A 26,954-nucleotide genomic window follows, 5' to 3' on the forward strand; every position below is an offset into this window, starting at 1 on the left:
TTTCTCATTGTAGAATCTTCTGTGAATTAAATGAGAAAATGCGTGATATCATGAGATGCATTAAATATGCATGGATTAAATGAGAAAAAGCATTTAATACACTGTCTGACCTATAATGAGCATCATTAGCCAAAAGCATCATGATTCACGGGTCACTGGAATGACTATTGCTCACTAACCGTACTTTCGAAATATGTTCATCCAAGACGAATCACTTCACTCTTGACCTCCATCCCGTCATCTGTACAAATAGGGAGATAGATGGGTGAGGTGTCCCCCAAAAGTACCTTTTAATAATGACGTTCTCTAATCGAGAAGGCCAATAGGTATAGTCACTTTCACCGCATCTGCCAACTCCAGCAGCCAAAAAGGGTTTTTCTGGAATGTCCTCTGAGACTAGCATTGTGATTAAGAGCTCAGATTCTGGGGGCACCTGGGTGGCTTAGTAGGTTAAGCGTCCAACTCTTGGTTTTGGCTCAGGTCATGGTCCCAGGGTTTGTGAGATCGAGCCACACGTTGGGCTAGGTGCTGACAGTGTGGAGCCCGCTGGGGATCCTCTCCCTCTCCCTCTCTCTCTTCCCCTTCCCTGCTCTCCCTGTGTCAAAATAAACTTAAAAAAAAAAAAAAAAAGAGCATGGATTCTGTAGGGAAATTGCCTAAATCTTTATCCAGGTTTTCTAGGTTATTTACCACGTGGGACCTTAGCAGCTTATTCAGTCTTGCTGTGTTTAAGGCTTCTCATCTGCAACATAAGGATCATAAGGGCACTCACCTCCTAAAACTGTAGTGAGGACTAACCGGGTTAATCTGTGAACAGCCTGGAGCGTCTCACTCAGAGCGGGTGCTGTGTGTTTGTTGTTACCGTGTGGTTGTCCTTGTCGCCACGAGGGCTCGAGGCCAGCTCTGGGTTCAGGAGAAAGCAGCGTGTAGTGGCCAGCCCTATGCACTTGGTAGTGGGGTGGCGACATTCCTTTCTGTGTTGACATACGGTCATATGTGATTCAAGCAAGGTCGTGCTCCCAGTAGGTCATCAGGTAAGTCATTAGCTCCTAATGACACATTAGCTCCTGAAGAGAGACACATGACCCGCTGTACCAACGTCTTCTTCATTGGAGGAGAGGAGATAGGGGTTTGGCGAAGGTCGGTCAAGCTCTGGAGGGGAAGGCGGAGGAGAGCGAGAAGAATTTCCTGCTCTTTTTTGGGTGTGTGGGCTCGAGTCACCCGGGGCCGGGGGTGGCGTGCAAAGCAGGACTGCACAGAGAGGTGCTTTTTGTGGCGGAGCACGTGGGAGAAGTGGGTGCATTCGCTCTGGAAATCTCCAGACAGAGGTGTACGGGAGCCCCACTGCCATTTCCAGCAAAGGCTTCTCCTTTGCAGAGGATTAAAAGGATTCAACCTCTCAAGTCGCCGATGATCAAAGTGGGGTCGAGGGTAGGGGTCTGAAGCTTTAATCCTAGGTCTGTGGTGACAGCAATGGTGTGGGTCATTTTGTCCCATTTTCTGTCAGGGGAGTGGAGATCAGCTGCGTGCTGATGAGGTTAGGGTTTATTTAAGTACAAGAATTAGCAAGCTATTTGGTGGAACCTTAAATGTGCAGCAAAGCTTCATTACTTTGGAGCTGTGTGTGAGGGAGGGTGGAGTATCTGGAGAAGGGCGCTCAGGTGGTAGGACACCCTCGAACCATAGGATGCTTTTAAAGAAACACAACTTTAATAAAAATCTTTCTAAGTTGGATTATTTTTAAAATTTTCTTTTTCACGTTGGGGGCCCCTGGGTGGCTCAGTCGGTTTGGGCGTCTGACTCTGGCTCAGGTCACGATCTCGCGGTCCGTGAGTTCGAGCCCCGCATCGGGCTCTGGGCTGACGGCTCGGAGCCCGGAGCCTGTTTCCGATTCTGTGTCTCCCTCTCTCTCTGCCCCTCCCCCGTTCATGCTCTGTCTCTCTGTGTCTCGAAAGTAAATAAAAACGTTAAAAAAAAAAACCTGAAAAAATTTTAAAAAATAAGTTTTTTCATGTTATTTATTTTTGAGAGACAGAGATGGGTACAGAGAGAGTGCACGTGAGCGGGGGAGGGGCAGAGAGAGAGAGGGAGAGAGAGAATCCCAAGCAGGCTCCATGCTGTCAGCACAGGGCCCAACATGGGGCTCGATCCCCCGAACCATGAGGTCATGATCCAAGCTGAAATCAAGAGTCAGATGCTTAACCAACTGAGCCACGCAGGCTCCCCCTAGGCTGAATTATTTTGGTAAGAACAACCGTACAGAAGACTCACTACGGTTCCATGTGGTACTGGTACCATTCCCATTTTGCCCACGAAGGACAAAGAGTGAAGGCCCAGAAAGATGTTTGCCTGGGTCGAGTCCACATTGGTTAAATGCTGCTGCGTGACGCCCACCCCCTCCCCCAGAGCTCAGTGACTTCGACAAGCACCGGTTATGTCTCGTGAGTCCTTGGGGAAGGTAGGTGGCTCTGCTGACCTGGACAAGGAGTGGCCAGTCTTGGCCGAGCTCGGTCATGCGTCTGGTGGGGCAGCTTGGGGCGGAAGGGTCAAGGATGGTCCCACTGAGATGTCTGGAATTGCCTGGCTGTCCACTGGGGGAACAAGGTGACTGGGCCATGGGTCTCTCATATGCTAGCAGGGTATGCCATGACTGCCCTTAAGGCAGTGGCGGGATTTTGCATGTGAGAGAGAGAGAGAGAGAGAGAGGGAGGGAGGAGAAGGAGGAGAATCCACTTCTGGGTCTCTGGAGGGTCACATCTGGAAATGGCAGTGTCACTCCCTCCACATTCCGTTGGTTGGTGCAGTCACAAGGACGACCCAAATTCAAGGAGCATGGAAGCAGGCTCTTCCTGTTTACGGGAGAGGCAACAAGGTTGTATCTCAGAGGACATGGAAAAGGGGAGGCATGAAGAATTGCGTCCATCTTTTTTGCCATCAATCTACTGCAAGGTCCAATAAAGAAAACCAGAATTGGGGCGCCTGGGTGGCTCAGTCGGTTGAGTGACCGACTTCGGTTCGGGTCATGATCTCACGGTGCCTGTGTTTGAGCCCCACATCGGGCTCTGGGCTGACAGCTCGGAGCCTGGAGCCTGCTTCGGATTCGGTGTCTCCCTCTCTCTGGCCCTCCCGGCTCGCACTCTGTCTCTCTCTCAAAAATAAATAAACATTAAAAAAATAAAAAAAAAAAGAGAGGACCAGAATTACTCTCAGACTAAGAGTCACGCCAAAGGCCATGCTCTAAGCTGTCTGCTGTATAGACTTTATATGTTTGTATTTAGTACTCGAGCCGCTGGCAGGCTTCCTCCCTTCTGGAAAGGCTGAATCCCAGTCTTTCTTTTAAACCGTGGCACAGAGGGTTAACGGTCGGCCCCGGCTACTCCAGAGCAATCAACTGGCTCGCACTGATACATTCTCCTCCATGTTTTCATTCTTCCAAAGTAAGAAAAAATAAAACAGAGCCAGCTGACAAGGGTCCGCTGTGCGGGGGTACATGTGACAGTAAACTAGGGTGCCGTCATCAGGGAGGCAAGGAGAGGGCCTGTGCCCAATCCTTTGGTCCCCGGGGTTCAGAAACCAATGATGTATCAATCTTTAACTTCGACTGGTGAACCAGCCTGTCTTGAAACAAAGTATTTATGGGAAACGGAAATGGAAGGAACCTCGCCAGCAAACGACCTCTTTTTTACCCTTTTGGTGGTGCGAGAGGGTTAGGAGGTACAGGTGTCTCTGCCGTGTGAGGCCACGTTTCCCCACCTTGGTCGGCAAACGTTCTTTTTCTTTCCAAGGCAATTTCACCTCCGTTGATCTCACTGAAGTCTTACACACACTCTTTGAGGTACGCGGAAGAGAAATTAAGACTCCCATGTGACAGCTGAGGAAACTGAGGCAGGGGGCAAAGAAAGGATCTGCCTAATTCTGTACTGTTAGACATGAGCCAAATAAAAGAACCTTGTGACCTTAAACCCTAACTGGTGCTTTTCCCGTCTGCCCCACGGGACCTGGGTACAGAGCGAAGTGCCCCGTTCTCATTTGCTTTTGTGGCCTGTCGAGGCAGCCAGGTGAATGATGGGCAGGCTTAAAAAACGGCCAAGGAAGGTTTTTTAAAAAGAGGTTGCAAAATCGTGATCTCTGAGCCAAATCTTCCCCGCAGATATTGTAATTGTGCCTTGCAATATTTAAGTGTGAGCACTTCAAACGTATTTTAAAATCATGAGGTTGTCTGTGAAAACTTGGAATTTCTATTCTCTTGAAAAATAGGGTCTGGAAACACCGGACTCACATTCCTATGCATACGGTAACAATATTCCGGAACGGCAGACCCTTGGGGTTGGTGCCATTCCAAATTCCCACAGCCCCTGCCTCACCAGGTTCGCCCCTATAGTGCCTACCTGCCTCTCCTTAGGCATTTATATTTACAGCCTCTTAAGCAAGTGACACTTTAACACACACACACACACACACACACCACAAACAGACAATCCCATCCTCCCATCCTAAAATTAGTCTGCATCCTCTTGGGAATATAGTACCTCATTCTGTAGCTGAAAACAACATCTCCTTCTTTCTTTTTAATTTATTTATTTAAATTCAAGTTAGTTACCCTAACTTGAATTTAATCTTGGTTTCAGGAGTAGAATCCTGTGATTGATTATTAATCACTTAACACTCGATACCCAGTGCTCATCCCAACAAGTGCCCACAATTCTGGACTTCAAGCTGTGTCGCAAAGCTGTCATCAGCAAGATGGTCTGGTACTCACACAAAAACACACACGTAGAGCAATGGAACTGAGCAGACAACCCAGAAATGGACCCGCAAATGTGTGGCCAACTCATCTTCGACAAAGTGGGATAGAGTATCCAATGGTAAAGACACAGTGTCTTCAGCAAATGGGGCTGGGAAATGAACGTGCAGAAAAATGAACCTGGACCACTTTCTTACACCACACACAGAAATAAACTCAAAAATGAATGAAAGACCTAAACGTGAGACGCGAAGCCATAAAAACCCTAGAGGAGAAAACAGGCAGCACACCTCCTTGACCTCAGCTGCAGCAACTTCTTACTCAACAGGTCTCTGGAGACAAGGGAAACAAAAGCAAAAATAACTACTGGGATCTCATCAAGATAAAAAGCTTCTGCACAGCGAAGGAAACAGTCAACAAAACGAAAAGGCAACCGACAGAATGGGAGAAGATATTTGCAAATGACATATTGGATACAAGGTTAGATTCCAAAATCTATGAAGAACTTATAAAATTCAACCCCCCCCCCAAGAAAAAGACAAATAACCCAGGGAAGAAATAGAAGACATGAACGGACACTTTTCCAAAGAAGACCTCCAGATGGCTAACAGACACATGAAAAGATGTTCAACAATGTCTCCTTCTATCTTAATATAAAGGTATCAGGGAAAATTCACTCATCTGTGAATTACAGATGAATTACAGAATTATGCGCTTTTTCGTTTTGATCCTTAACCTGAGGTATTGGGAAGGGCTTCTTCTAAGAACTAACCCCTGACGTTGGCCTTGAGAGGTAGGTATGAGTTAGCACGGTAGAGAAAAAATGGTAACTGAATTCCAGGTATGTAATATATGTAAAGCAAAACTTGCAACAGGCTGTCGTGTACAAGGAAACCTGTTGTGTACAGGGTAGGGCTTTCAGTGGAGGGAAGGAGTAGGAAGAATTGAGGTCTGTGAGATACAGTGGTGTCAAGGTCCTGGAGGCTGGGCACGGTATGCAAGAGAGAGTGAAAACTGGTTTTTTTAATTTTTTTATACATTTTTTAATGTTTATTTATTTTTGACAGAGAGAGAGAGAGAGAGACAGAGCATGAGCGGGGGAGGGGCAGAGAGAGAGGGAGACACAGTTCCAAAGCAGGCTCCAGGCTCCAAGCTGTCAGCACAGAGCCCGACGTAGGGCTCGAACCCACAAACTGCGAGATTATGACCTGAGCCAAGGTCGGACGCTCGACCGACTGAGCCACCCAGACGCCCCAGAGAGTGAAAACTGTTTTGTAGACAATGGGAAAAGACTTAAGTGTATTAAGCAGAAGATGAATTTAACCACAGGGTGACGCGTAATGTCTGCATGTTAAGTAGATTATCTGGTGGTCATATACCGGATGGATTTCATGGCAGGAGACACTGGAAGCAAGGAGACCATGTGAGAAGCCTACTGCGGGAATCCAAGTAAGAGGTCGTGAGGGACTCATTTGAGAAATCCCATGGGAAGAAAGACCAGGAAATCGAGAGATATATTATTTTGACATTTATTGAATGGTAATTGTGTGTAGCTGCTGTGGGAGAAATGAACTCTCAAGTCCAATTTGCTATGCAAGGCTTGTGTCTGCCCTCCAGTCTCCCCAGTAAGCGGCTCCCCAATCTCTGAGTGGACGCAACCACAGGACAGGGAGCTGACGCCCTCATGCCGTAGTGGATTCTCCCTAGAATTATTAGAAAACGCTTCCTCACACTGAGTCAGAATTGTCTCTCCTCTTAGGACTTCTGGTTCTGTCCTTCGGAGCTGCAGTGACAAAGCGTAATCCCTGTTCTGCACGACAGCATTGCAGGGAATGGATGACAGGAATCGTGTTTCCCCCAAATCCTCTCCTTCTCAGCTAAAAAGAATTCCTCAGTTCTTTACAGGAGGCAACACCCCCCACCTGCCCCCGCAATACACAGCATGTTCGAGATCTACCCAACGGTCACAATACCACCAGGCTGTGGATCTGTGGACAGGATTGAGCTTCCAATGGGCTTCTGGAAACATAATACTCAGAACCGCGCGTGCTGCTGATGCTGTTAACTGATGCACCTACCTCTGAGGATGAGTCAGAAGGTTCAGTTGCGACAGGACTGTAGAGCAGGAGGGCTCAAAGCCTTGTCCCAGGACCAGCAGCAGGAGCGTTCTCTGGGAGTTTCTCAAAATGCACATTCTCAGGCCCAACCCTGATCTGATTCAGAATCTCCGGGGCATGGGCCCCGGAATCGGTGTTTTCAGGGTGATTCTTACCCCGGCCGCTTGGAGATGCCCTTTATTAGAGGGTCTTTGACTAGCATCCAAGGAGCTTTAAAAAGCCCGCCCTTACCTTTAAACACAATTCCTCTCCTTCTCGCCGAAGCAACCTTTCTAAAGACCGTGAACATGTCAGCATAATAGGCACGTCTTTAAATACTAGGGGAGGAACCTCAACGAGGCTAATTAAGTCTTGCAATCCACTGGTGGGGAGAAATATTACTTTCTTTAAGAAAGTAGAAAGAAAAAAAAAAAGAAAAGAAAGAAAAAGAAAAGAAAACAAAACAATATGCCTTCGGTCAATCCATTACGAAAAGGACTGAGCCGCTGACCTTTTCATTCTGCCTGTGCTGTGTGTGCAGCAACACTATAACCTTTTCCAGCTGGACTAGAAAGTTCAATTAAGTTTGTTGGCTCAGAAATCTGCCCGTGTCCCGGAGAGCAGATTAGGCACTTAGGGGCTGCAATTATACATCTGCTGCTTCTGCAGAACTGAAAAGAAGGCCCACGTGCCATACCTATCCCTGGGCATATGCAGAGAGGCGGGTATACGCGTATCTGTATGCATGTGCACACGCGGGGGTTACAGGCAATGGCTGCAGCTGAGAAATTCAATCGTTTCCAAATATGGGTTCTTCATGCTTTGCTGGTGACGGTTTTAAGTTAGACATGAGCCTGAGAGTTGAGACCTGCCCAGTTCTTGGCCACCCTCTCCGACCTGCCTTCCAGGCTTTCGAGCTGGGTCTTCTGATTCGCGTGTCCCGGCCTGGAGGGCAGAGTGTGGACTTGGCCATGGGGAGGGGCATTAAAGGAAGCTTTCAATATTCGGCTGACGACCCAACAACTCTGCCTTGCTCGGGAAGCAATACGTGTAGCCGCTGAGGATCCTAGCTATGTAGGTTGTGTCTGAATCTCAGTGCAGGGATTATAAAATGAGTAAACTTGAACATGTCCCTTGAATTCTGCGAGCTTCCGTTTCCTCACCTGTAAGACGGGGAGAATGGTTGTAACCTCATGAAGTGGTTGTAAAGATTGAACAGGATAGCATCCTTGATTATCTGGCACATAGCTTCTATTTAATAAATGGTAGCTGTGTTTTAATGATATCGAGAGTCATAGCGGCGTTAGGCTGTGGGTCTTTAAATTGGTGCCTGGGTCTTTACTTTCCCCTCCGACACCTGTGTCCCATGTCTGGATACTGAGCCACCATCTCCCTTTGCCTTGGTAACATCCCTAGCTCACTCCAGGACTACACTCTGTCTCGTTCTTCTGTCAGAATCTAGAGTCTTCTCTGCATTTCACATCCACTCTACTGGGTTCTAAATAAAGACTGTTCTTTGAAGACCAGGGAAGTGAGCTCTTCAAAGTGCAAGCTAGATCAAACCAGTCTCCCCACTCCTACCCCATCTCCCCAGCATAAAGCTCTCCAGTGTCTTTACATAGGATTTAAATAAAATCCAGGCTCCTCACAGAGGCCTCTAAGGTCCAGTTGGATCTGGCTGTAGCCTGGCCTCATTTACAGTTCCTTGATCTCTAGCCCATAATTCTCAGGATCCAACAGACCTCTCCTCAGCCCCTTGGATAGACCCAGATGTGTCCTGCCTCAGGACCTTTGCATGGCTCTTTTGTCAGCTTGGTGTGCTTTCTCCCTGGGTGGTAGCTTTGTTGACTCTTTCTCACCGTTCGGCACCCTCTCCTCGGTAGGTCTCCTGAACTGCGCTTTCTAAATTAATCACACACTCCATTCACTCTCTGTCCACCCAGCCCCAAGCTTTACGTTCCCATAGTTTGTTACTTACTTCTCACGTATTTATGATCTACTTCCTCGCCACTAGATGTGGGCTTCGTGAAAGGAGGGGCTTGGCTTGTTTTGTTCCACACTGTATCTCCAGCCCTCGAATAGCCCCTGATGTATAGAAGCTGACCAATGAACTTCTACTGAATTAATTAATTGGATGGGTCCAAGCCTGCAGCCTGAAGCCCTTTTATGATGACAGTCGCTTGGGTCTTAGATTGTTCTTTGCTTCTGGATCCTTGGTTGCCTGGCTCTAAAACACATTGGTAAAGGCACACCAACCCTTCTTACTCAACCTCTCCGATCCCTACTGTCTTACTCATTGATTTCTAGTTACCTGCCATCATCGTTTCCGGGGGCTATGTCTTATGGGCTGGCTTTAATTTCGCCCCTCTCCACGTAAGTGTCCGCATGCCAAGCACAAGGTCAACTCCCATGGCATGTCCAGAGAAGCATTCTCAACGGACTATAAGGTGGTGAGATTTACTTCTTGCCTACACCTGCGGCCTCACCTTGTACCACGCTGCCTGAGATGCTGAATGTGTATAGGGATGATACCATGTCATACAGACTACGTATGACGGTAGAAGCCTCGGAGGACAAGCCACCTCTGCAGCAACCAGCCCCAAACGGTCGGGACTCGATCAATCACTGCCAGCTTCCTTCATTTCTGCCCCTGCTTCCGAGCCACGACCGCCCAGAGAAAGCCAGACGTGGTCCGCGAACCAATCACATTGGATGCCCACCTCCAGCTTCGCATGCTAACCACATCCGATCAGAGGATACCTCGAGCCTTCCCTTTATTCCCCTCTGCATCCTTCCGACTCTCCTATTGGCCTGTGGGTCTCTGATGAGCACGAGGGAGGTCCACCGCGTCCTTTGCGGTATCAACTTCTGAAGAAACGGCCTCTGTGTCTTCTTGTCCGGGTTGTCTCTGTTCATGTCCACACGCATGTTGTGCTTATCCGTTGTGTCACAACCAGTCATCCCCAAACTAAATGGCTGCAGACCCAGGCGTTTTTGCTCATAGTACTGGAGGTCGTAAGGGACTTAGGAAGGGCACAGCTGGGTAGGGTCCCTCTGGTCCACATGGTGTCTGCCAGGCAGGTGGATCCGGACGGAACGCTTCCAAATGCGGTTTCCTCTTGGTTATGAATGGGGCGGATCTGGTGCCTCGGTGTGCTTTGGTTTCTGTCCCATTCCATGGTGTCTTAGCCTTCAGAGCCCCCACACGTGATGTTCTTAGGGCAGCCAGGCTTCTTGCACGGAAGCTGGCTTCCGAGAGACAAAAGCGTAAGTCGCACCCCAAATGGCCCTCTGTCAAAGCCACCATGTTTAACTGGACAGACCAATTACAGGCCCACTCGGATTCAGTGTGTGCGGGCAGGGGGGGTGAGGGGCACCCTATTAGAGAATGGGAGAGCAGTGACATTATATCGTAGAGGAGCATGTGGGATGGCCACGTCCTGGCCACGTCAGGAAGCACAATCGATGTTCTCCCTCCTTTCCCTTCTCCCGCCATGCTGGACTTGTTTGCTTATCACAGATACAGGATGTTTCCTCTGGGCCCAAGGTTTGGAATCTTCGCAAACGCAGTTACCTCTGTCTACACGCCTTCCCTCCTGATCCTTGTCTAGTCGCATTTGATATCTGCTACGAATTTTAGCTACAGTATTACTTCCTGTCATGTCCTCGGGGAAACATTTCTTGACACCTCCCTCAAAACCCACACACAGAAACTAAATCAGATCTCCCCTGTTTTCTGTCATTACAGCGTTTATCAAAGTGTGGAATTACATGGTTACATCAGTCTTGAATTAATCTCCGTTCTCCCCGCCCCCCTTCCCCCCTGCCATGGAGGGTAGCAGGGGGCAGCGTGTGTGGGTATTGTTGGTCACCATTTTAGCCACAGTGCCAAGTATAGTTCCTGACATACAGTAGGGGCTTAATACATGTTTGTCAAATCAATCAATGCATTTATTTAAACTCTTCCGCCCTCGTGCGTACCTCTAACGTGAGCCTGGTGTTTGAACTTGCTGTTGGGGCCCTGAGCCCATTGAAAAATCAATTCATGTGGAATTTATCCTGGCTTTATGACATTAAAATGTAAAGATCCTTTAGCAGTTGTTGTTATTTTCGTTTAGTCTCTAGTGAACGCTGATAACGCATGACGAAGTCCAGCTTTGTAAGGTGAAGGCAGCTTCGACGGGCCCCAGGCAGACCTGGGTTTGAATTTCTACTCCTGCAACTCATGGTGACAAGTTAGGTGATTGATTTAACATTTCCAACTCTCCCAATTTCACCATCTGTAAAGTAGGGATAATAATATATGCCGTATCGAATCTTCTTTAAGATTATATTAGAGAATAATCCCCAAACAGCCGAGTTTTTAACCCAAGAATCACTCTTATTGTTCAAAGTTTATCCAAACAACTTTAAACAAGAATGTTAGGGTCACACTTTGTTCTTTCTTGATACAGTCTATTGCCATTGGATGATGTGACTTTTGCTTAACCTCTGATATTCCAGCATTAGTCTGATCTAAATACACTTTAAAAAATTTTTTTAGATGTTTATACTTATTTTTGAGAGAGAGAGAGAGAGAGAGAGAGCAGGGGAAGGATAGAGAGAGAGAGGGAGACACGGAACCTGAAGCAGCTTCAGGCTCCGAGCTGTCAGCAGAGAGCCTGATGCAGGGCTCGAACCCACGAACCGTGAGATTGTGACCTGAGCTGAAGTCGGACGCTTAACTGACTGAGCCACCCAGGCGCCTCTCTAAATACGCTTTTTAAGGTAACTAGAAAATAGTTTACTACTATGAGACTGATAAAAAAAAATTCAAGATGACTTCTGTTAAAACCAGCATAATTGATTTATTGGCTTTTCAAGAAGAAAACCAGGAAATTTGTCCTCTATGGCCATTCTAGCTGTTAATGGATTCATCGACTCTGTTTCTGATCATCGGATAGAACAACAAAGATCAAAATAAATTGCAGGAGCTCCTTTCTTTGAGAGGAATAGAATATATTTGGGGAAATAGCCTCTATTTAGGAAAACTAAACTGCTTATGCCAAGACCTCATTCTTCGAAGAAGCTTCTAGCACCAGTGATGGAGGCGGTATCACGCCATGGACAGAAGCTTTACTTCCACGCCAGGAAATTGACTCGTATGACCTGTGAGCCTGCCCCCATTGTCAAGGTGAGGAAACTGAGGCTCGGAGAAAAAACACCGCACGGCCAGTACACGATCCAGTTTTGCGTCAGCGTTAACAGGTACTCTTTTCTCCTCTGAATCCTTTCCCAGCTTGTGCAGGCCATGAGGAGAAAGGCAAGGCAATAGAGAGCCAGCACCGCAGGGAAATTAATTTCGAGTTGCCTTAGTCATTGCTGTCAGACTCCAAAGCCCCGACATGGATTAGCGACCTGTCTACTTCCTCCTTCCGAGAGGAACTACCAGTTATGCTCGCGCGTGACCAGGGTGGCACCCCCAGAGCCTCTGCCAGTCCCGCCATCAGACAGGACGTGTCTGGGAAGAAGAATTTGCGGCCGACTGCTCCGCCATTCAGGTCCCTATCTGTGTCAATTGAGTAATTTATGGATGCACTTTTTCCTGCACTGCAAAGGAGATGCACAGGACCTTTGGAAATAATTCAATCTCTTTCAAGGGAACACATTTGGGGAAATTATTGTTAATGCATCTGAGTAAGAGGTGCTCAACCCCGACAAATATTTCATGCAATTATAGCAAAGATGAGACAGTGACAACCAGTGACCATCAATCATTCTCCAGATCAATAATAACCATGGAACATGCAATCAAACCTAATCAACACCCGGTGATTAAAGAACAGGGCCTCTCTTCTTTGCTCTCCGGGTCACAGTCCCTTGAAAGGATTGGCTCGGCATCCCCAAGACAGCACATAACGTCTCAACAAACATACAGATATGGGCTTTACAATTTAGCAGATCTGGGTCAGATCCCAGAAATGCTTGCTTCTCAGTCTTGGGCAAAATTATATGATAGTAATTAACACTCACCGCATTCTCTCTCTGTCTCTCTCTGTGTCTCTGTCTGTCTGTCTGTCTCTCTGTTTTGGTCCCATACAGTGTGCTAAGCACTTTGTATTATCTCATTTAACCTTCTGATACGCGTGGGGTTTGTGGCCGAGTACCTCTGTACGGTGAGGAAGCAGTCTCAGAGAGATGGTTAGCTTGCTCAAAGTCACTTCACAGCGAGTGACTCAAATCCGGTTCTGTAATACCAAAAACCTCAGTAATTTCCACACTGGGGAAACTTTTAAAAATAACCAATGCCGGGGCGCCTGGGTGGCTCAGTCGGTTAAGCGTCCGACTTCAGCTCAGGTCACCATCTCGCGGTCCGTGAGTTCGAGCCCCGCGTCAGACTCTGGGCTGATGGCTGGGAGCCTGGAGCCTGCTTCCAGTTCTGTGTCTCCCTCTCTCTCTGCCCCTCCCCCGTTCATGCTCTGTCTCTCTCTGTTTCAAAAATAAATCAACGTTAAAAAATAAATAAATAAATAAATAAATAAATAAATAAAAATAACCAATGCCTAGGCCCCACTCACTCCATATACCTGAGTCATAATCTTTGAGGGTAAGGTCTAGGCATGTATTGCTCTGAGCAAAAATTTTCGTAAATCATAGCAGATGCACAGAAACAGAAACTCATGGAGTAAAGCACAGTGCGTTTTCACAAAGGAAACACATCGCGTATCCAGAACAAACCAGCCCCCGCAGAAGACCCCTCGTATACTTTTCTAGTCACTACCACCCTTTCTGCCCAAGAATAACCATCATCCTATTTGTTTATTTGTTTGTTTATTTTGAGAAGTGGGGGAGGGGCAGAGAGAGAGAGAGAAAGGAAGAGACAGAATCCCAAGCAGGCTGTACGGACCACCGTGCAGAGCTTGAATGTGGGATCGATCCGACGAACCATGAGATCATGACCTGAGCTGAAATCAAGAGTCAGGGGCGCCTGGGTGGCTCAGTCGGTTAAGCGTGCATCTTCAGCTGAGGCCATGATCTCACGGTTTGTGAGTTCGAGCCCCGCGTGGCTCTGTGCTGACAGCCTGGAGCCTACTTCCGATTCTGTGTCTCCGTCTCTCTCTCTCTCTCTCTCTCTGCCCCTCCCTTGCTTGTGCTCTGTTTCTCTCTCTCTCTCTCTCTTTCAAAAATAAACATTTTTTTTTAAAAAGAGTCCAAACATTAAAAAAAAAAAAAAGAGTTGGACCCTTAACCAGATTGAGCCACCCAGGCGCCCCGCATCCTGACTTTAAATAGCAGACATTCCTCTTCCCCTCTTTTGAACTTTGTGTAAACAGAGTCATAGAGCTGACCTACTTCTGCATCAAGATTCACTGATACCGTGGAGGACGGCAGTTGTTCGTCCCATGCTGTTGCTGTAGAGGGTCTGTTGGGTGAACGTGCCACAGCTCATTTGGCCAGCCCACTGGTGATGGACATCTTTCTCATCCTTGGGTATTGCAAAGGCTGCTGCTAGCTACTAACCTTCTTGTAGAAATCTTTTGGTTAGCGAAAAATGTATGCCTTTCTGTGGAGTGTCTACCTAAGAGTGCAGCTTCTGGCTCACTCCATGTGTGGGTGCAGGAACAGCAGATTCAGGCATGCATGTCTGAAAATTCCCAGGCTCCTGGGTGGCTCAGTAGATTAAGCGTCTGACTCTTGGTGTTCGCCCAGGTCATGATCCCACGGCTCCCGAGCTCGGGCTCCCGCATCGGGATCTGCGCTGACAGTGTGGAGCCTGCTTGGGATTCTCTCTCTGTCTCTCCCTCTCTCTCTGTCCCTCCCCTGCTTGCGCACTCTCTCTGTCTCTCTCTCAAAAGAGACTTAAAAAAAGTAAAAATTCCCAGGCGATTCTGATGCGTATTGAGGGTCGAGAAACGCAGCATACCCCTATATTACCTCCCTTATTTAGAATGTAGGTGTTATTGCTTGCTGGAATACTATCAAGTCATAATAAAGTTCTAGATAGAATGTTTTTCCCAAAGAAAGCCTCTCTTCCTCCCTCCAGGTCTCCATCCTGTTCTCCTGAACCGAGGCATTCTAACTTTTTGATGCCTAAGCCTCAAAGGCTGGCTAGTCCTGGAAGAAGAAAGAGCCTGAATGCTTCTGTCTCTTACTCTTGCAAATGGAAAGATTTTGCCATCGCAAAGAAGAGAAAAGAGCAGTGGTACAATTTTTCGTGCCAGTTGCTGAGGACCCATGAAAGGAACTGATGGGGTTACGGCAGATAACAAGCACATGAGACACATAGTACGTTGCGCGCCTCTCAATAGATGGCCTTCTTATTATGATTATGATTATTGCTATCCTCTGTAGGTGCAACAGCAAAGAAGTGAAAATATGCTAGGGCCGTGGGTTCTTCGTGAGAGAGATCTGGGCAGCCATTTCTGAACACTCCCAATGGGCGCCACGGGACAGACTGTGTGGGGTACGAGGAATTCAAGGGAGAAGCAAGCCAGGCTTCTTGAAGACACTCCCTGTCGAGGGGCCGAGGCTGGATGCATCTCCAAGCTCATTTTGTCCATGCATGTGCTATGCAGCAGAGGAAGAACACTTAAAGAAGTGCGTATTTCAGGGGCACCTGGCCGGCTCAGCTGGTTGAGCATCCGGCTTCAGCTCAGGCCGTGATCTTGTGGTTCATGAGTTCGAGCCCCCCATCTGGGTCACTGCTGTCAGCCCGTCAGCTCAGAGCCCACTTTGGATCCTCAGTCCCCCTCTATCTCTGCCCCTCCCCTGCTTGTGCTCTCCCCCAAATAAGTAAATATTTTAAAAAAGTGGATATTTCAGAGGAAGCCAATCCCCACCAGTCTAGAAATAAAGGAAAGCAGATTCCTTCTGAGGATAGGTCACAGCTTTATTTCATGCTCAAGGGATCTGTACACAGAGACCTTCTCAGAAACTATATGCCTTACAGTGATTTTAGACTCGAATAAGAGAGAATAACTCAATTAAACTCGGAAGGAAGAGGGTGGGAGATATTTTAGTTGAATGGTTCCCGATGCACAGGTGCTCGGGGCAAAATGGAACCACTGGGCTTCAGGCAGGAATAAGTGGGCAGCTCCAGGGATGGACAGGTCTCAGGGTCCTGTTTTCTTTGCTCTGTCTGCTTTTAGCTCTGTCTCATTTTTTTCCCTCTGCCCCTCTCACGCGGTCTCTTCTTTCTCTCCATCTAATAGGTTCTTCCTGTCTCTGCACCTCTGCTCCTCTCTCCCCTCTTCCTTCCAGACCCTCTGCTTACTCAGCTTCTGCTCCCCAGGACTTCAGCTTGCACGGGACTTTGGCTTATCATGGGCCTCAACTCTGTCTCAGCTCAGCCTCAGGGCCTCTGTCCCTTCGTGCTCCCTGTTCTAGTTGTAACGTGCTGTGTGTCTCTTTACTCAAGCTCCCACGGGCATCCGCTCGGCTCAGCTGACCTCTCAGAACTTGCTGCCTGAATCACAGTTGGCTTCCCACCGTATACAGTGGTGTCCCCCAAGTTAGGAGCCCGACTCTGACCCCATCAGCTCTGGCTAGGGGGAGGGGGCTCCCTGATCTCACCTTCCAACCGTTTAGCTACCAGATGGCCACTCGCCTTAAGACACTGTATCGGGTGGCACAGGCAATGAAACGCAGGAAGAAACCTTTTACGCTGAAGAGTCTTAACCTCTGAAATGTGCCTGGTGGGTGACCAGAGGCTCCTGGGGGCCAGGAGTTTTTGTCCAGGGTCCCCTTTGAACACTAAGCAACTGGTTCGCTGCTATTTGGGGCATGAATGAATTCACCTTTCTGCTCTCTGTGATAAGTGTGGCTTCCCCGCATGCCCCAAGACTCGGGGTTTCGCCCCTTCCCTTCCTCGTTCGTTCGACAAATATTTACTGAGCATCTACTTTGTGCCAGACACTGTGTTAGACACTTGAGATTTAACAATGGCTAAACCTGGCAAAGCCCCCGCCTTTGTGGAGCATGGTAATAAGTGCCAGGAGGAAGAATAAAATGGTAAGGTAGCGCTAGGCAGGATATTTACGCAAGGTGGTCAGGTCTGAAGAAGGAGTGCTGAGTTAATTGAATAAAATAAGGGATGAAACTTACACAAATCTAGGGGACGTTTTCCCCAGAGGAAAGATTTCTTCTCACTCGGATAGAATAAGCAACAATTACGAAAGCCCTAAGGTGGGGATAAGCTCTGCAGTTTAGAGGACAGCAAGATGGTCTGCCTCCAGCCTCAGAGGAAGCTCCTAATCTCTGCCTCAGTGGTTTTTTTTTTTCCTCTCTGTAGTCTCCTCCCCTATTAATACAGAGCTGGTCTATGTGGCCAGTGCAATATGACAGAGATGATGGGGCGATGTCGAGTGATAGGTCGTAAAAGACATTAGCATTTCTGTCTTGGCCTTTTGGCTCACCCACTCCAGGAATAGTCAGCTGCTGTCACGGAGACGCCCAAGAACCCTGTACAGAGACCCAGGTGGAAAGGAACAAAGTCCTTCCACCAACAGCCGGCACAAAGATGGGAGCCACATGGGGCAGCCACCTTGCCACTGAATATTCTAGCCCCAGTCAAACCTTCAGACATCTTGACTTCAAACTCAAGAGACTCTACAACCAGAAAATTCCAGCCAAGCCACTTCCAAAACTCTGGCCCACAAGTACTGTCAGATAGTAAACATTCACTGTTGCTTTAAGCCTCTAAGTTTGGGGATGATTTGTAATGTAGCAACAGATGATTACTACGTGTGGCCATTGAGTCTAGCGCAGAGTGAGCTCTGGGGGGATGTTGTGGATCAGGGAGGGACCACATGGTAATATTATATAAGACTTGGCAGTTTATAATAAGAACTTGTATTTATCCTGAACCTCATGGAAAACCGGTGGAGGGTTTTGACCACAGGAGTGGCACTGGGTTTTAAAAGGATCTTCCAGGCAGCTATGTGGAGAACTGAACACAAGGGGGCAAGCGTGAAGGCAGACGGGAACCTCTTAGGAGGCTACAGTATTTGCCCAAGTAGAACCATGATGCCAAGATGCCATGGACTATTCGGGCTCTATTTTGAAAGGTATAGTCAATGGGCTTTTCAGATGGATCGGAGGTAAGGTATGGGGAAGTGAAGAGTCAAGGTGTATTCAAGCTCTTTGACATTAGCCACTGGGCAAGGTGAGTGCCATTTATACAGATGAGTATCACAGTGCTGGTGGCATAGGGCCCGATCTGAAGGTGGGAGAACGGGACTTTCGGAGGTCAGTAAGAAAGAGGAAGGAGATCCAATTGTAAAGACTGGGAAGGAATGGCCAGGAAGGTAGGAGGAAAACCAAGAGAGTGGGCAGTCCTAGAAGGCACGGGAAGAAAGTGCTTAAGGGAGCAGAGGGTCGATAACTGACCCAAATTCTGCTCAGAGTTTCAGTAAAGGGAGCTGTGAGCACTGGCCACTGAATTTGGCATGACGGACCACAGCGTTGCCAACTTTTGGGATGAAAGGCACAGCCTGGCAGATGTGCTTATGAATTCATCAGCCCCAAAGTATATTTTGCTAGTCTTCCTCTTTCTTGTGCTGTGATAAAATTAATGCAGTCAGTACCATTCGTCACCCATCCGTCAAGTTTACACGGCGATCGTCATTTTGTGATTCTTCTCCGCATGCTGACCTACCAATGGCGCCCGACTTTTCACGCCTTGGAGACGGACACCTAGTTAGAATTCACCCTGCGTTGCAAGTTGAGAGCCTTAAGTATGCATTGGAAGGAAGAAAACATGGAGGTGAGGGGGCAGGTGGGACTGGGCAAAGCAGTGAACTCTCGATTCGATTCTGTGGGCCACGGGAAGCCACTGAAAGGCGTCCTGCAGGCATGTGACACATCCACCTCGTACTGTGTCAACCCACCAGCCAGCAGAACAGAGAGCAGAAGGGGTGAGAAGAAAGGGACATTAACTGAATTGAAGCGGCTAGACAGGATGTGAGTCACACAGTTACTGCTAAGGGTGAAGAAAAGTTTTTGCCGAATCTTAGGGATTCTGAAAATCCAGGGAAGGAAATTGGGATGCGGTTGTCAGACGATTTACGTGATGAAGTGAAGAATCACGGATTCAGGAAACCCACTTCCTCCGGGACTGGAAAATTAGAGAGATCAGGCCTGCTACTAATTCTTTGCCTCGGTTTCCCCACCTGGAAACAAGTATTGCCCCAACACCTGGTATTTGATCACGGGCTTCTCTCCAAGAGGCCAAGAGAACCCCTGCCTCCTGCCTCGGCAAATAGCCATTCGCTCCCGGAGAGAGTGGTTATTTATGCAGGTGAACAAAGCAAGCCCGGAGGGAGGTGAAGAATGATTCTGCCCTCCTCTGTACATCTATAGCATCCGTGTCTCTCCGTCTGCACTTTGAAATCGGATCACATGCCTAGGGTGCTGGCACACAGAGGGCGCCCAACCAATGGCACTTACCACGGTCGGTATTGTCTTATAGCCTACGTATCAGTGTATAACAGCTGGGTTGGCATACCCGGGTTGGCAGCCGGGTATCCCCCTTTGGCTGCCAGTGCCTGATACAGGCACATACCAAGTGCACAGAATAATGCCGAATTTTACCCTCGGCTCAATGATTCTCTCCGCGCCTTTATGATTTTGACATCACTCCGCAAAGCCCGATGCCCTGAATTAATTTCTGGCTTCCTGGGAAACGCTGAGGCATGGTGGTCATGCGTTCATCCACGCAGTCATCTAATGGACGTGCATTCACTGGTGAACCAGACAGAGACAGAGGTGCCTGCCCTTGAAGAGCTTAGTTTCACGTCACGGTTGATCCGCCAGAGCCACTTTGGGAACTTTAACAAAAATGTAACTCCCGGGACCACATTTCCATCCTACTGCTTAATAAGTTTTCAGAACAGGGTCTGGGGATTACCATTGCCAACAGATCCCGTGTGATTCCACGGATGGGCCATGGGGAGTTACACTAGGAGGCACGGCGTGTATACGACTTCTGACTCCACAACTTAGTTTGGGACCTCGGAAGAGTCTACTATATTTAACACTCAGTTTCTCCATCTGCAAAGAGGAAAGAAATCTCTCTCTCCTGCTTGCCTCTGAGGGCCGATGTCGGGACAATATGAAATACTCAGTAGCAGGGCAGGCTCGGTATACGCCACATTTCTATATACAAACCACAGATTGCTGTTATTAAGGATCAGCCAATGTTTGAGCCTTCCGTGTGGCTGTCCCTTAACCTCTAATTTTAAAAAATGCACCATTGGGGCTCCTGCCATGTGCAAGTTAGTGTCTTTTTTCTTCCTTGGACTCTTGATGGGGGTTCACTAAATCGGCTGTGGAATTAGTGGCTGATGACATTTTAATGTACTGCCTCTCCAAGTACATTGCCTTTAACATCTTGCAGAAAATCATAAAATAACATAATTGATAATAATAATTGCATTCATTTTGTTGAAATCTTACAACGTACCCAGTGCTGGGCTAAGCACTTTCCTTAGAGCTGCAAAGGACTTTTGGAACGTCTACTGGCAGCTGCAAATCAACATATCGTGGATCTTTTTTTTTTTTTTTTTCACCTGACAGTGTTTTCAAAGTCAGTGTCACTAAGCATGAGACACATTTAATAGACCTGTAAAAATCCTAATCCCCATTGTTTCATAGAAGATTCGGGGCACACACTGCCGTCACCTGCCTGAGCCTCAGACTTCAGCTCAATCCTCCCATTTTACAGATTTAAAAAAAAATTTTTTTAAACGTTTATTTATTTTTGAGACAGAGAGAGACAGAGCATGAACGGGGGAGGGTCAGAGAGAGAGAGGAAGACACAGAATCCGAAGCAGGCTCCAGGCTCCGAGCCGTCAGCCCAGAGCCCGACGCGGGGCTCGAACTCACAGACCACGAGATCATGACCTGAGCCGAAGTCGGCTGCTTAACTGACTGAGCCACCCAGGCACCCCCCCCATTTTACAGATTGGTGTGCAGAAAGGTGATAGGGCTTACATGGAATCATTTAGGTCTATCTGAGAGCTCTGGGTCTCTTACGAAATTGATTCTTCCGTTTGGCAGCCATCGAAGTCTCCAGTTCAGTCAATTAACCTGGCCCCTTGACCTTCAACTCAGTTACGCACCACAGGCTGAGCAAAGTCTCTTCCTTCGTGGCAATGACCTATCATGATCTCTAGCCCTTGCTGTCCCCCTGGAGGCTCCCCTGAGCCCCATACTTTTACACATTCTCTCCCCTGCTCCCGTGCACATCACAGGCGCAGAAATGTCCCATCAGGCACACACTCCTGGTGCTTCTTCCCATGATCTCTTCCTCACCTCATTAGCCACGAGGTACCCTTTGTCTGGAAGATGGGTTTCCGGCACGATGATCTTAGTGGTCGATTTAATGGGCAGGTTAGGAAAGACCTAGTGTCTAGGCCATCATTTGAGAATACGCCGAGCAAAAATCCATTGGAAAGCATATTCCCCACTCTCAATTGGGGTATATTTTGCACAGTTCCTAAACTCTAAACATCCCATGCTGTTTCTGCACCTCTGGTTTCCTCCTGTGTTGACCGCTCTGCCCAAAGATCACCTCTGCAGAGAGGCCATCCTGGCTGTCCCATCCATTGTGGCCCCCCGTAGCATCCTGCCACTGTACGTCCACATCACCTACATCTACGTCACCCGTAAAACGGTGGTGGGTGGACAGCGGCCTCAAATCTCACTCCCAAGGGCTCGGGGCACAGACTGGAAGGTGCCCCCAAGATCCCACCTTCTAAGCTTCACCCCTGTATGTAAGTCCCTCCTGTTAAGTATGGGCAGGACCTGCGGCATGTTTTTAACCAATACAATATGGCAGAGGTGATGAGATGTGATTACCACTTAAACGCGATTTTGTGGTTATATCACATTACATACACTCCATCCTCTCCCCATTGCTGGCACTGAAGAAGCAAGCTGCTACAAAGGAGGTAAATGCCCTGTTGGAGAAGTTCACTTGGCAAGGGACTATGAGCAGTGTCTAGGAACTGAACAAGAAACTGAAGTGCTTGGACTTCCAGCCGTGGGTGAAATGGATTTGACAAACGACCCTAGCGAGCTTGGAAGTAGACCCTTTGGCAGGTGAGCCTCCAGGTGAGAAGCGAGTCTTGGCCAACAGCTTAGTTACAGCCTTGCAGAGAATGCAGCTAAGTCTTGCCCAGACACTTGAATCACAGAAACTGTACGGCAATAAATACGTGTTCTTTTAAGTTGTGGTTTGTGGCAATTTGTTAGATATTGTTAGAAAGCATAGAAAACGGGGATGGATATTTCCCCACTCCTTTACCTTGGCTTTGGCCGTGTAACTTGCGTTGGCCCCTAGAGTATGGCAACGTCAGGGTGCTGGTTCTTCGCACAAGCAACAAGAGGTCCCATGAGTATGTGCCTGCTCTCTTAAATTTCTGTCGTCATCTTCATACCATGTGCCTAGGCTAGCCCACTGTTTCCAGAAAGAAAATGAGAGCCTCAAGGAATATTCCCCAGTGAAGTCGAAGCCTAGATTGGCTCTTTCCCAACTGACCTGCAAATGCACCGGTTTCCACGTGCCACGTGTAAGCCACTGAGTTTGGGTCAATACGATTCCCCGGGTAACTGGGCAGAACTGAGACTCGAGCTCAGCTCTTCTGAGTCTTAGGGCCGTGGATTTTCAGTAGAAAGCAGCTCAAACTAAATACTAATACTTATATTTTCTTAATACTTCAACATCGGGGGGTTATGGATAGAGGTCGTGGAGGGAGCTTTTGAAAACACTTGAAATTATATACCTACTTTTATGTCTTGTGCATTTTGTGGGAGAGATAGTCCATACAGCCTCTCACATTCAGAAGGCGATCCATAACACTGCACCTGTTTAAGAACCACTGTTACGAATAGAAATCACTTTCTCCCTTGTGAAGTCCAAGGGATGGAGTTGTTCACGTAAGAAATACAAGTCTCACCCCCGCCCCTAGTTCATTTCTCTCAGCTATTTATCTTAAAATTTTATGGATTGATTGTGGCTTTTGGACAAGGCACCATTTCTTTATACCCATGCATTTTCTTTACCAGTTAAAAAATACCAATATTTCTCTAAGGAAAGTGGTTCTAATAAGGATGTTTTTAGAATCCCAACACCGGGACCTATTAAGAATGCAAATTACCTTGCGTCCTTTCAGTTTTAGGTCTCTGAAAGAAATGACTTTCATCGATGTGACTGTAGTGGTATAGTGATGGGAAGCATTGTTTCCAATTGCCAGGAAGAAACTCCCAGAGAACCCAAAGGAGCATGGGGTTCAAAACCCACTTTGCTCCCCTTTCCCGATTGTGCTGCCGTGCAAATCTCCCTCCACCTCTGCATTTCAGTTTTCTTAACCTCTAGGCTGGGTCAATCATATCTCTTTTCACAGGGTTGCTGTGAGAATCACATGAACTAACATGTGAAAACATGCCTGGCGCACAGTAAGTTCTCAATAAGAGTTGAGAATTCAAATTTATTATACCTCCTGCCATTTCCGCTCAACTTGCCACTCTTCAAAGTGGGGAGAGCCACTTCTTTGTCTCAGAGTGATCACTGGGGGTGGGGGTGTAGAAATGGGTTGTTTGCTGACTATTCAGCCAGGCTCCTCCCTGTGGGAGACAGGCACTGTGTAAATACTGGTATTACTATATTATCCATCTGGCACTGTGGCTTTGGAGTATAATTAGCTATTGCAGAAAATGCATTGAAGAAAGAAGGATCCAGGATGATTTAACAATAACGGTAGCAATCAGCATGTTTCTTGTTTTGTTTAAAGATACAGAGTTTATGGGACACTCCAAGAATTACCAAATATTAAAAAGAGACTGAACAATAAGCATTACCCTTTCTCCACTCCCATTACCATGGCCCTCATCTCAGCCATCATCCCATCTCTTGTCAAGATTATTTCGACTCCTCCTCACTGGCCCCCTTCCCTCTAGTCTTGTTTCCTTTTAATTCATTCCATGCTCTGAAGCCAGAATGATCTTTCTGAGATATAGCTCAGACTATGTTCTCTTTGAGGCCCCTTGGTGGCCCTTCGGTGACTACAGGAGGAAGGCCAGACGTTGTAATAACGTGTCCAAAGCTTTTCTGGGATGACCCTTGTCTCATACTTGTCCCTTGTCTCTACTCCATGCCTGAGTCTGGAGACAGATGACATTGGCACAGGCTGTTGGGACATCACCATTTTAACTGATAACGCCGTAAGAGAGTATGGCTTGAGGGCCACTAGCCGTGGTGGCTTCCACCCCTTCAGCTCTGAATTACACAGACTCACCTGCTCCCATCCCTGGCAGAGTAAACGGCTGCAGGCCTTGAACAAGGGGAATTGATTGCCTCTGTGGAATATTAGGGTATGGGGGAGCATAGCAGAAATCTTGGCAATCTCAAGATTTCTTTGCTGGGACAGAAAAAGCACAAGCCTGGGGGGCTTAGTCAGTTGACCATCTGACTCTTGATTTCTGCTCAGGTCATGATCCCAGGGTTGTGGGATCAAGCCCTGCATCAGGCTACGTGCTGAGCATGCAGCCTGCTTCACATCCCCTCTCTCCCTCTGCCCCTCTCCCATTCCCTCTCTCTCTCTCTCTAATAATTTTTTAAAAAGAAGCACAAGCCATAAAAGAAAGTAAATCGCAAGTTGGATTTTATGGAACGCTTCAAAACACACCCTTGAAAAAACAAAAGAGTAAGCCACAGACAGAGGACAATAATTGCAAAGATCTGTCTGGTAGAGAACTTGGATCTGGAGTATATAAAGATATCTCAAACTTCACTAATAAGAAGAAAAACAAACCATCTAAAAATGGGCAAAAAATGTGAACAGGCATTTTAGCAAAGAAGAGATATGGTAACAAAAAAGCACATTAAAGAAGCTCAACATCATGAGTCATTAAAAAAATAAAACAAACTAAATCCACAATGAGGTATCACTGGGGAGAAAAAACTCATACCAGTGGGAGAGGGGGTCTGGAAACCAGGCCTCTGACGTTGTTTATGGGAACAGCCACTTCGGAAGACATTACATTTTTTTTTAATGTTTATTTATTTTTGAGAGAGAGAAAGACAGAGTGTGAGCTGGGGAGGGGCAGAGGGAGGGAGACACAGAATCTGAAGCAGGCTCCAGGCTCTGAGCTGTCAGCACAGAGCCCGACGTGGGGCTCGAACTCACAAACCGTGAGATCATGACCTGAGCCGGAGTCGGACGCTTAACTGACTGAGCCACCCAGGCGTCCCTGGAAAATATTTTAGCAGTTTCTTATAAAGTTAAACGCACACTTATGGTATGTATTAGTATCCTAGGGCCACCATAACAAAATACCCCAGAGTGGGTGACTTCAACAATAGACCTTTATTTTCTCACAATTCTGGAACCTGAAAGTCCAAGATCAAGGTGTTGGAAAGTTTGGTTTCTCGTGAAGCCTCTCTCCTCCTCACCTTACCTTAATCACCCCTTTAAAGGCCCTATCTCCAATGACAGTTACTTTGCGAGGTATGGTACGGGTGGTTAGGGGAGACAGTTCAGCCCGTGACACCCTACCACTCTACAATCCCACTGCTAGGTACTTCTCCAAGAGAACTGAAAACATATGTCCGCACAAAGGCATTTATGGGGATGGGTAGAGTAGCTTCCTTCATAATCACCCCAAATGGGAAACAACCCAAATGTCCATTGACCAGTAAACGGATAAACAAATAAACAAACTGGATCCATCAGGCAATGAAAAACTACTCAGTGATGCACAGAGCAAACTACTAACACTAGCAAGAGCACAGACGAATCTCAAGAGTGTGATGCTAAGCAAAAAGAAGTCAGACACAAGCAGCTACATACGGTACCGTCCCATTTCCATGACGTTCTGGAAAAGACAGCCCTATGGAAACAGAAGTCTGATGGGTGGCTGCCTGGCCCTGGGGTCTAGGGGGGAAGGCGTGAAATGCAGAGTCACACATGACCTTCTGGGAGTGGAGGAAATACCTGCATCTCGATGGCAGTGGTGTTTATGTGACCCTGTGTTTGTCAAAACTCATCGAACGGTGCACCTAACAAAGGTGCATGTTATTGAAAGTAAATTTTTTACTTAAAACAGCACGCTTAAGAAGACAGAGAAACTGATTAAAACCCAAACAGGCTTACAAGCTCGCTCAAAATCTCTCAGGACGTTATTTATGCAGGTTCAACTTGCACTCAGCATCTTGCCCTAAATATAGTCATTGTTTATTGAGATGCTAAAGAGAAAAGTAATTGTCCCACCATAAACAAAGCAAACTCGTTAGCCATTCTCTCTGAGAAGGAATGACAATGATGGAACCCACTGGCGAAACCATTGCCCATCAGGGGCCCCATCTGCATTGGCAGCAATCTGGCACAGCTGTGTGATCTGAGGCAGGACTGGGCCTTTGTGAGGAGGACAGCATGTCCATCTAAGGACATCTGTGACCTTGGATGCCATTCTTGGGAGAGTCACGCACATTCCACTGCTACGTTGTCTCCTTCCCCCGAAGGCATCACTGGATAATTCTGGGCTCCGGTTTCCCGACTCTTTGGAGGTATAACTGCCTTGAGCTTCTCAGGGACAGACCCAGTGTTTGTTAAATGAGAAATATTTAGGGTGTTCGGTTCTTGCCCTGTGCTACCCACTGCATGGACAACTTACATGGGTGATGAGTGCTCGTTTCATTTCTTCAACAAGCCCCGTCTTGTAGGTCAAATAGCTAACCCTTTGAGATAGGCTAGAACAAGCACACAGTAGACACCATTGGTGTCCTGCCCGTTCCCCCTCGCCCTGACCACTTCGGACATCCTGACTGCCTTCCAACTGCCTGTGATTCTTCTCCATTGAAACCACTTTCCCCATGTACGGAGCAGGATGGGGATGCTTACCAGAAGTCAGCTCCTTTGCCCCTTGGATGGGATAATTCTGAAATCAATGCTGTAAAGCAGCTTCCTGCATTTCCACAGGGAGTTTACTCCTTGGGTGCTCACCTTTTATTAGTTGCCTTCCTTTCTCCTGTCTTACTTCCCCATTCTCCTACTGGTGTTGATCGAATACATAAATTACTTGCATTCCAATCCTTACCTCCTGGTCTGTATCTGGAATAATCCAGCCTAAGAGCC

The sequence above is a fragment of the Neofelis nebulosa genome, chromosome 12 (assembly GCF_028018385.1).
Source record: "Neofelis nebulosa isolate mNeoNeb1 chromosome 12, mNeoNeb1.pri, whole genome shotgun sequence".
Lineage (NCBI taxonomy): Eukaryota > Metazoa > Chordata > Mammalia > Carnivora > Felidae > Neofelis > Neofelis nebulosa.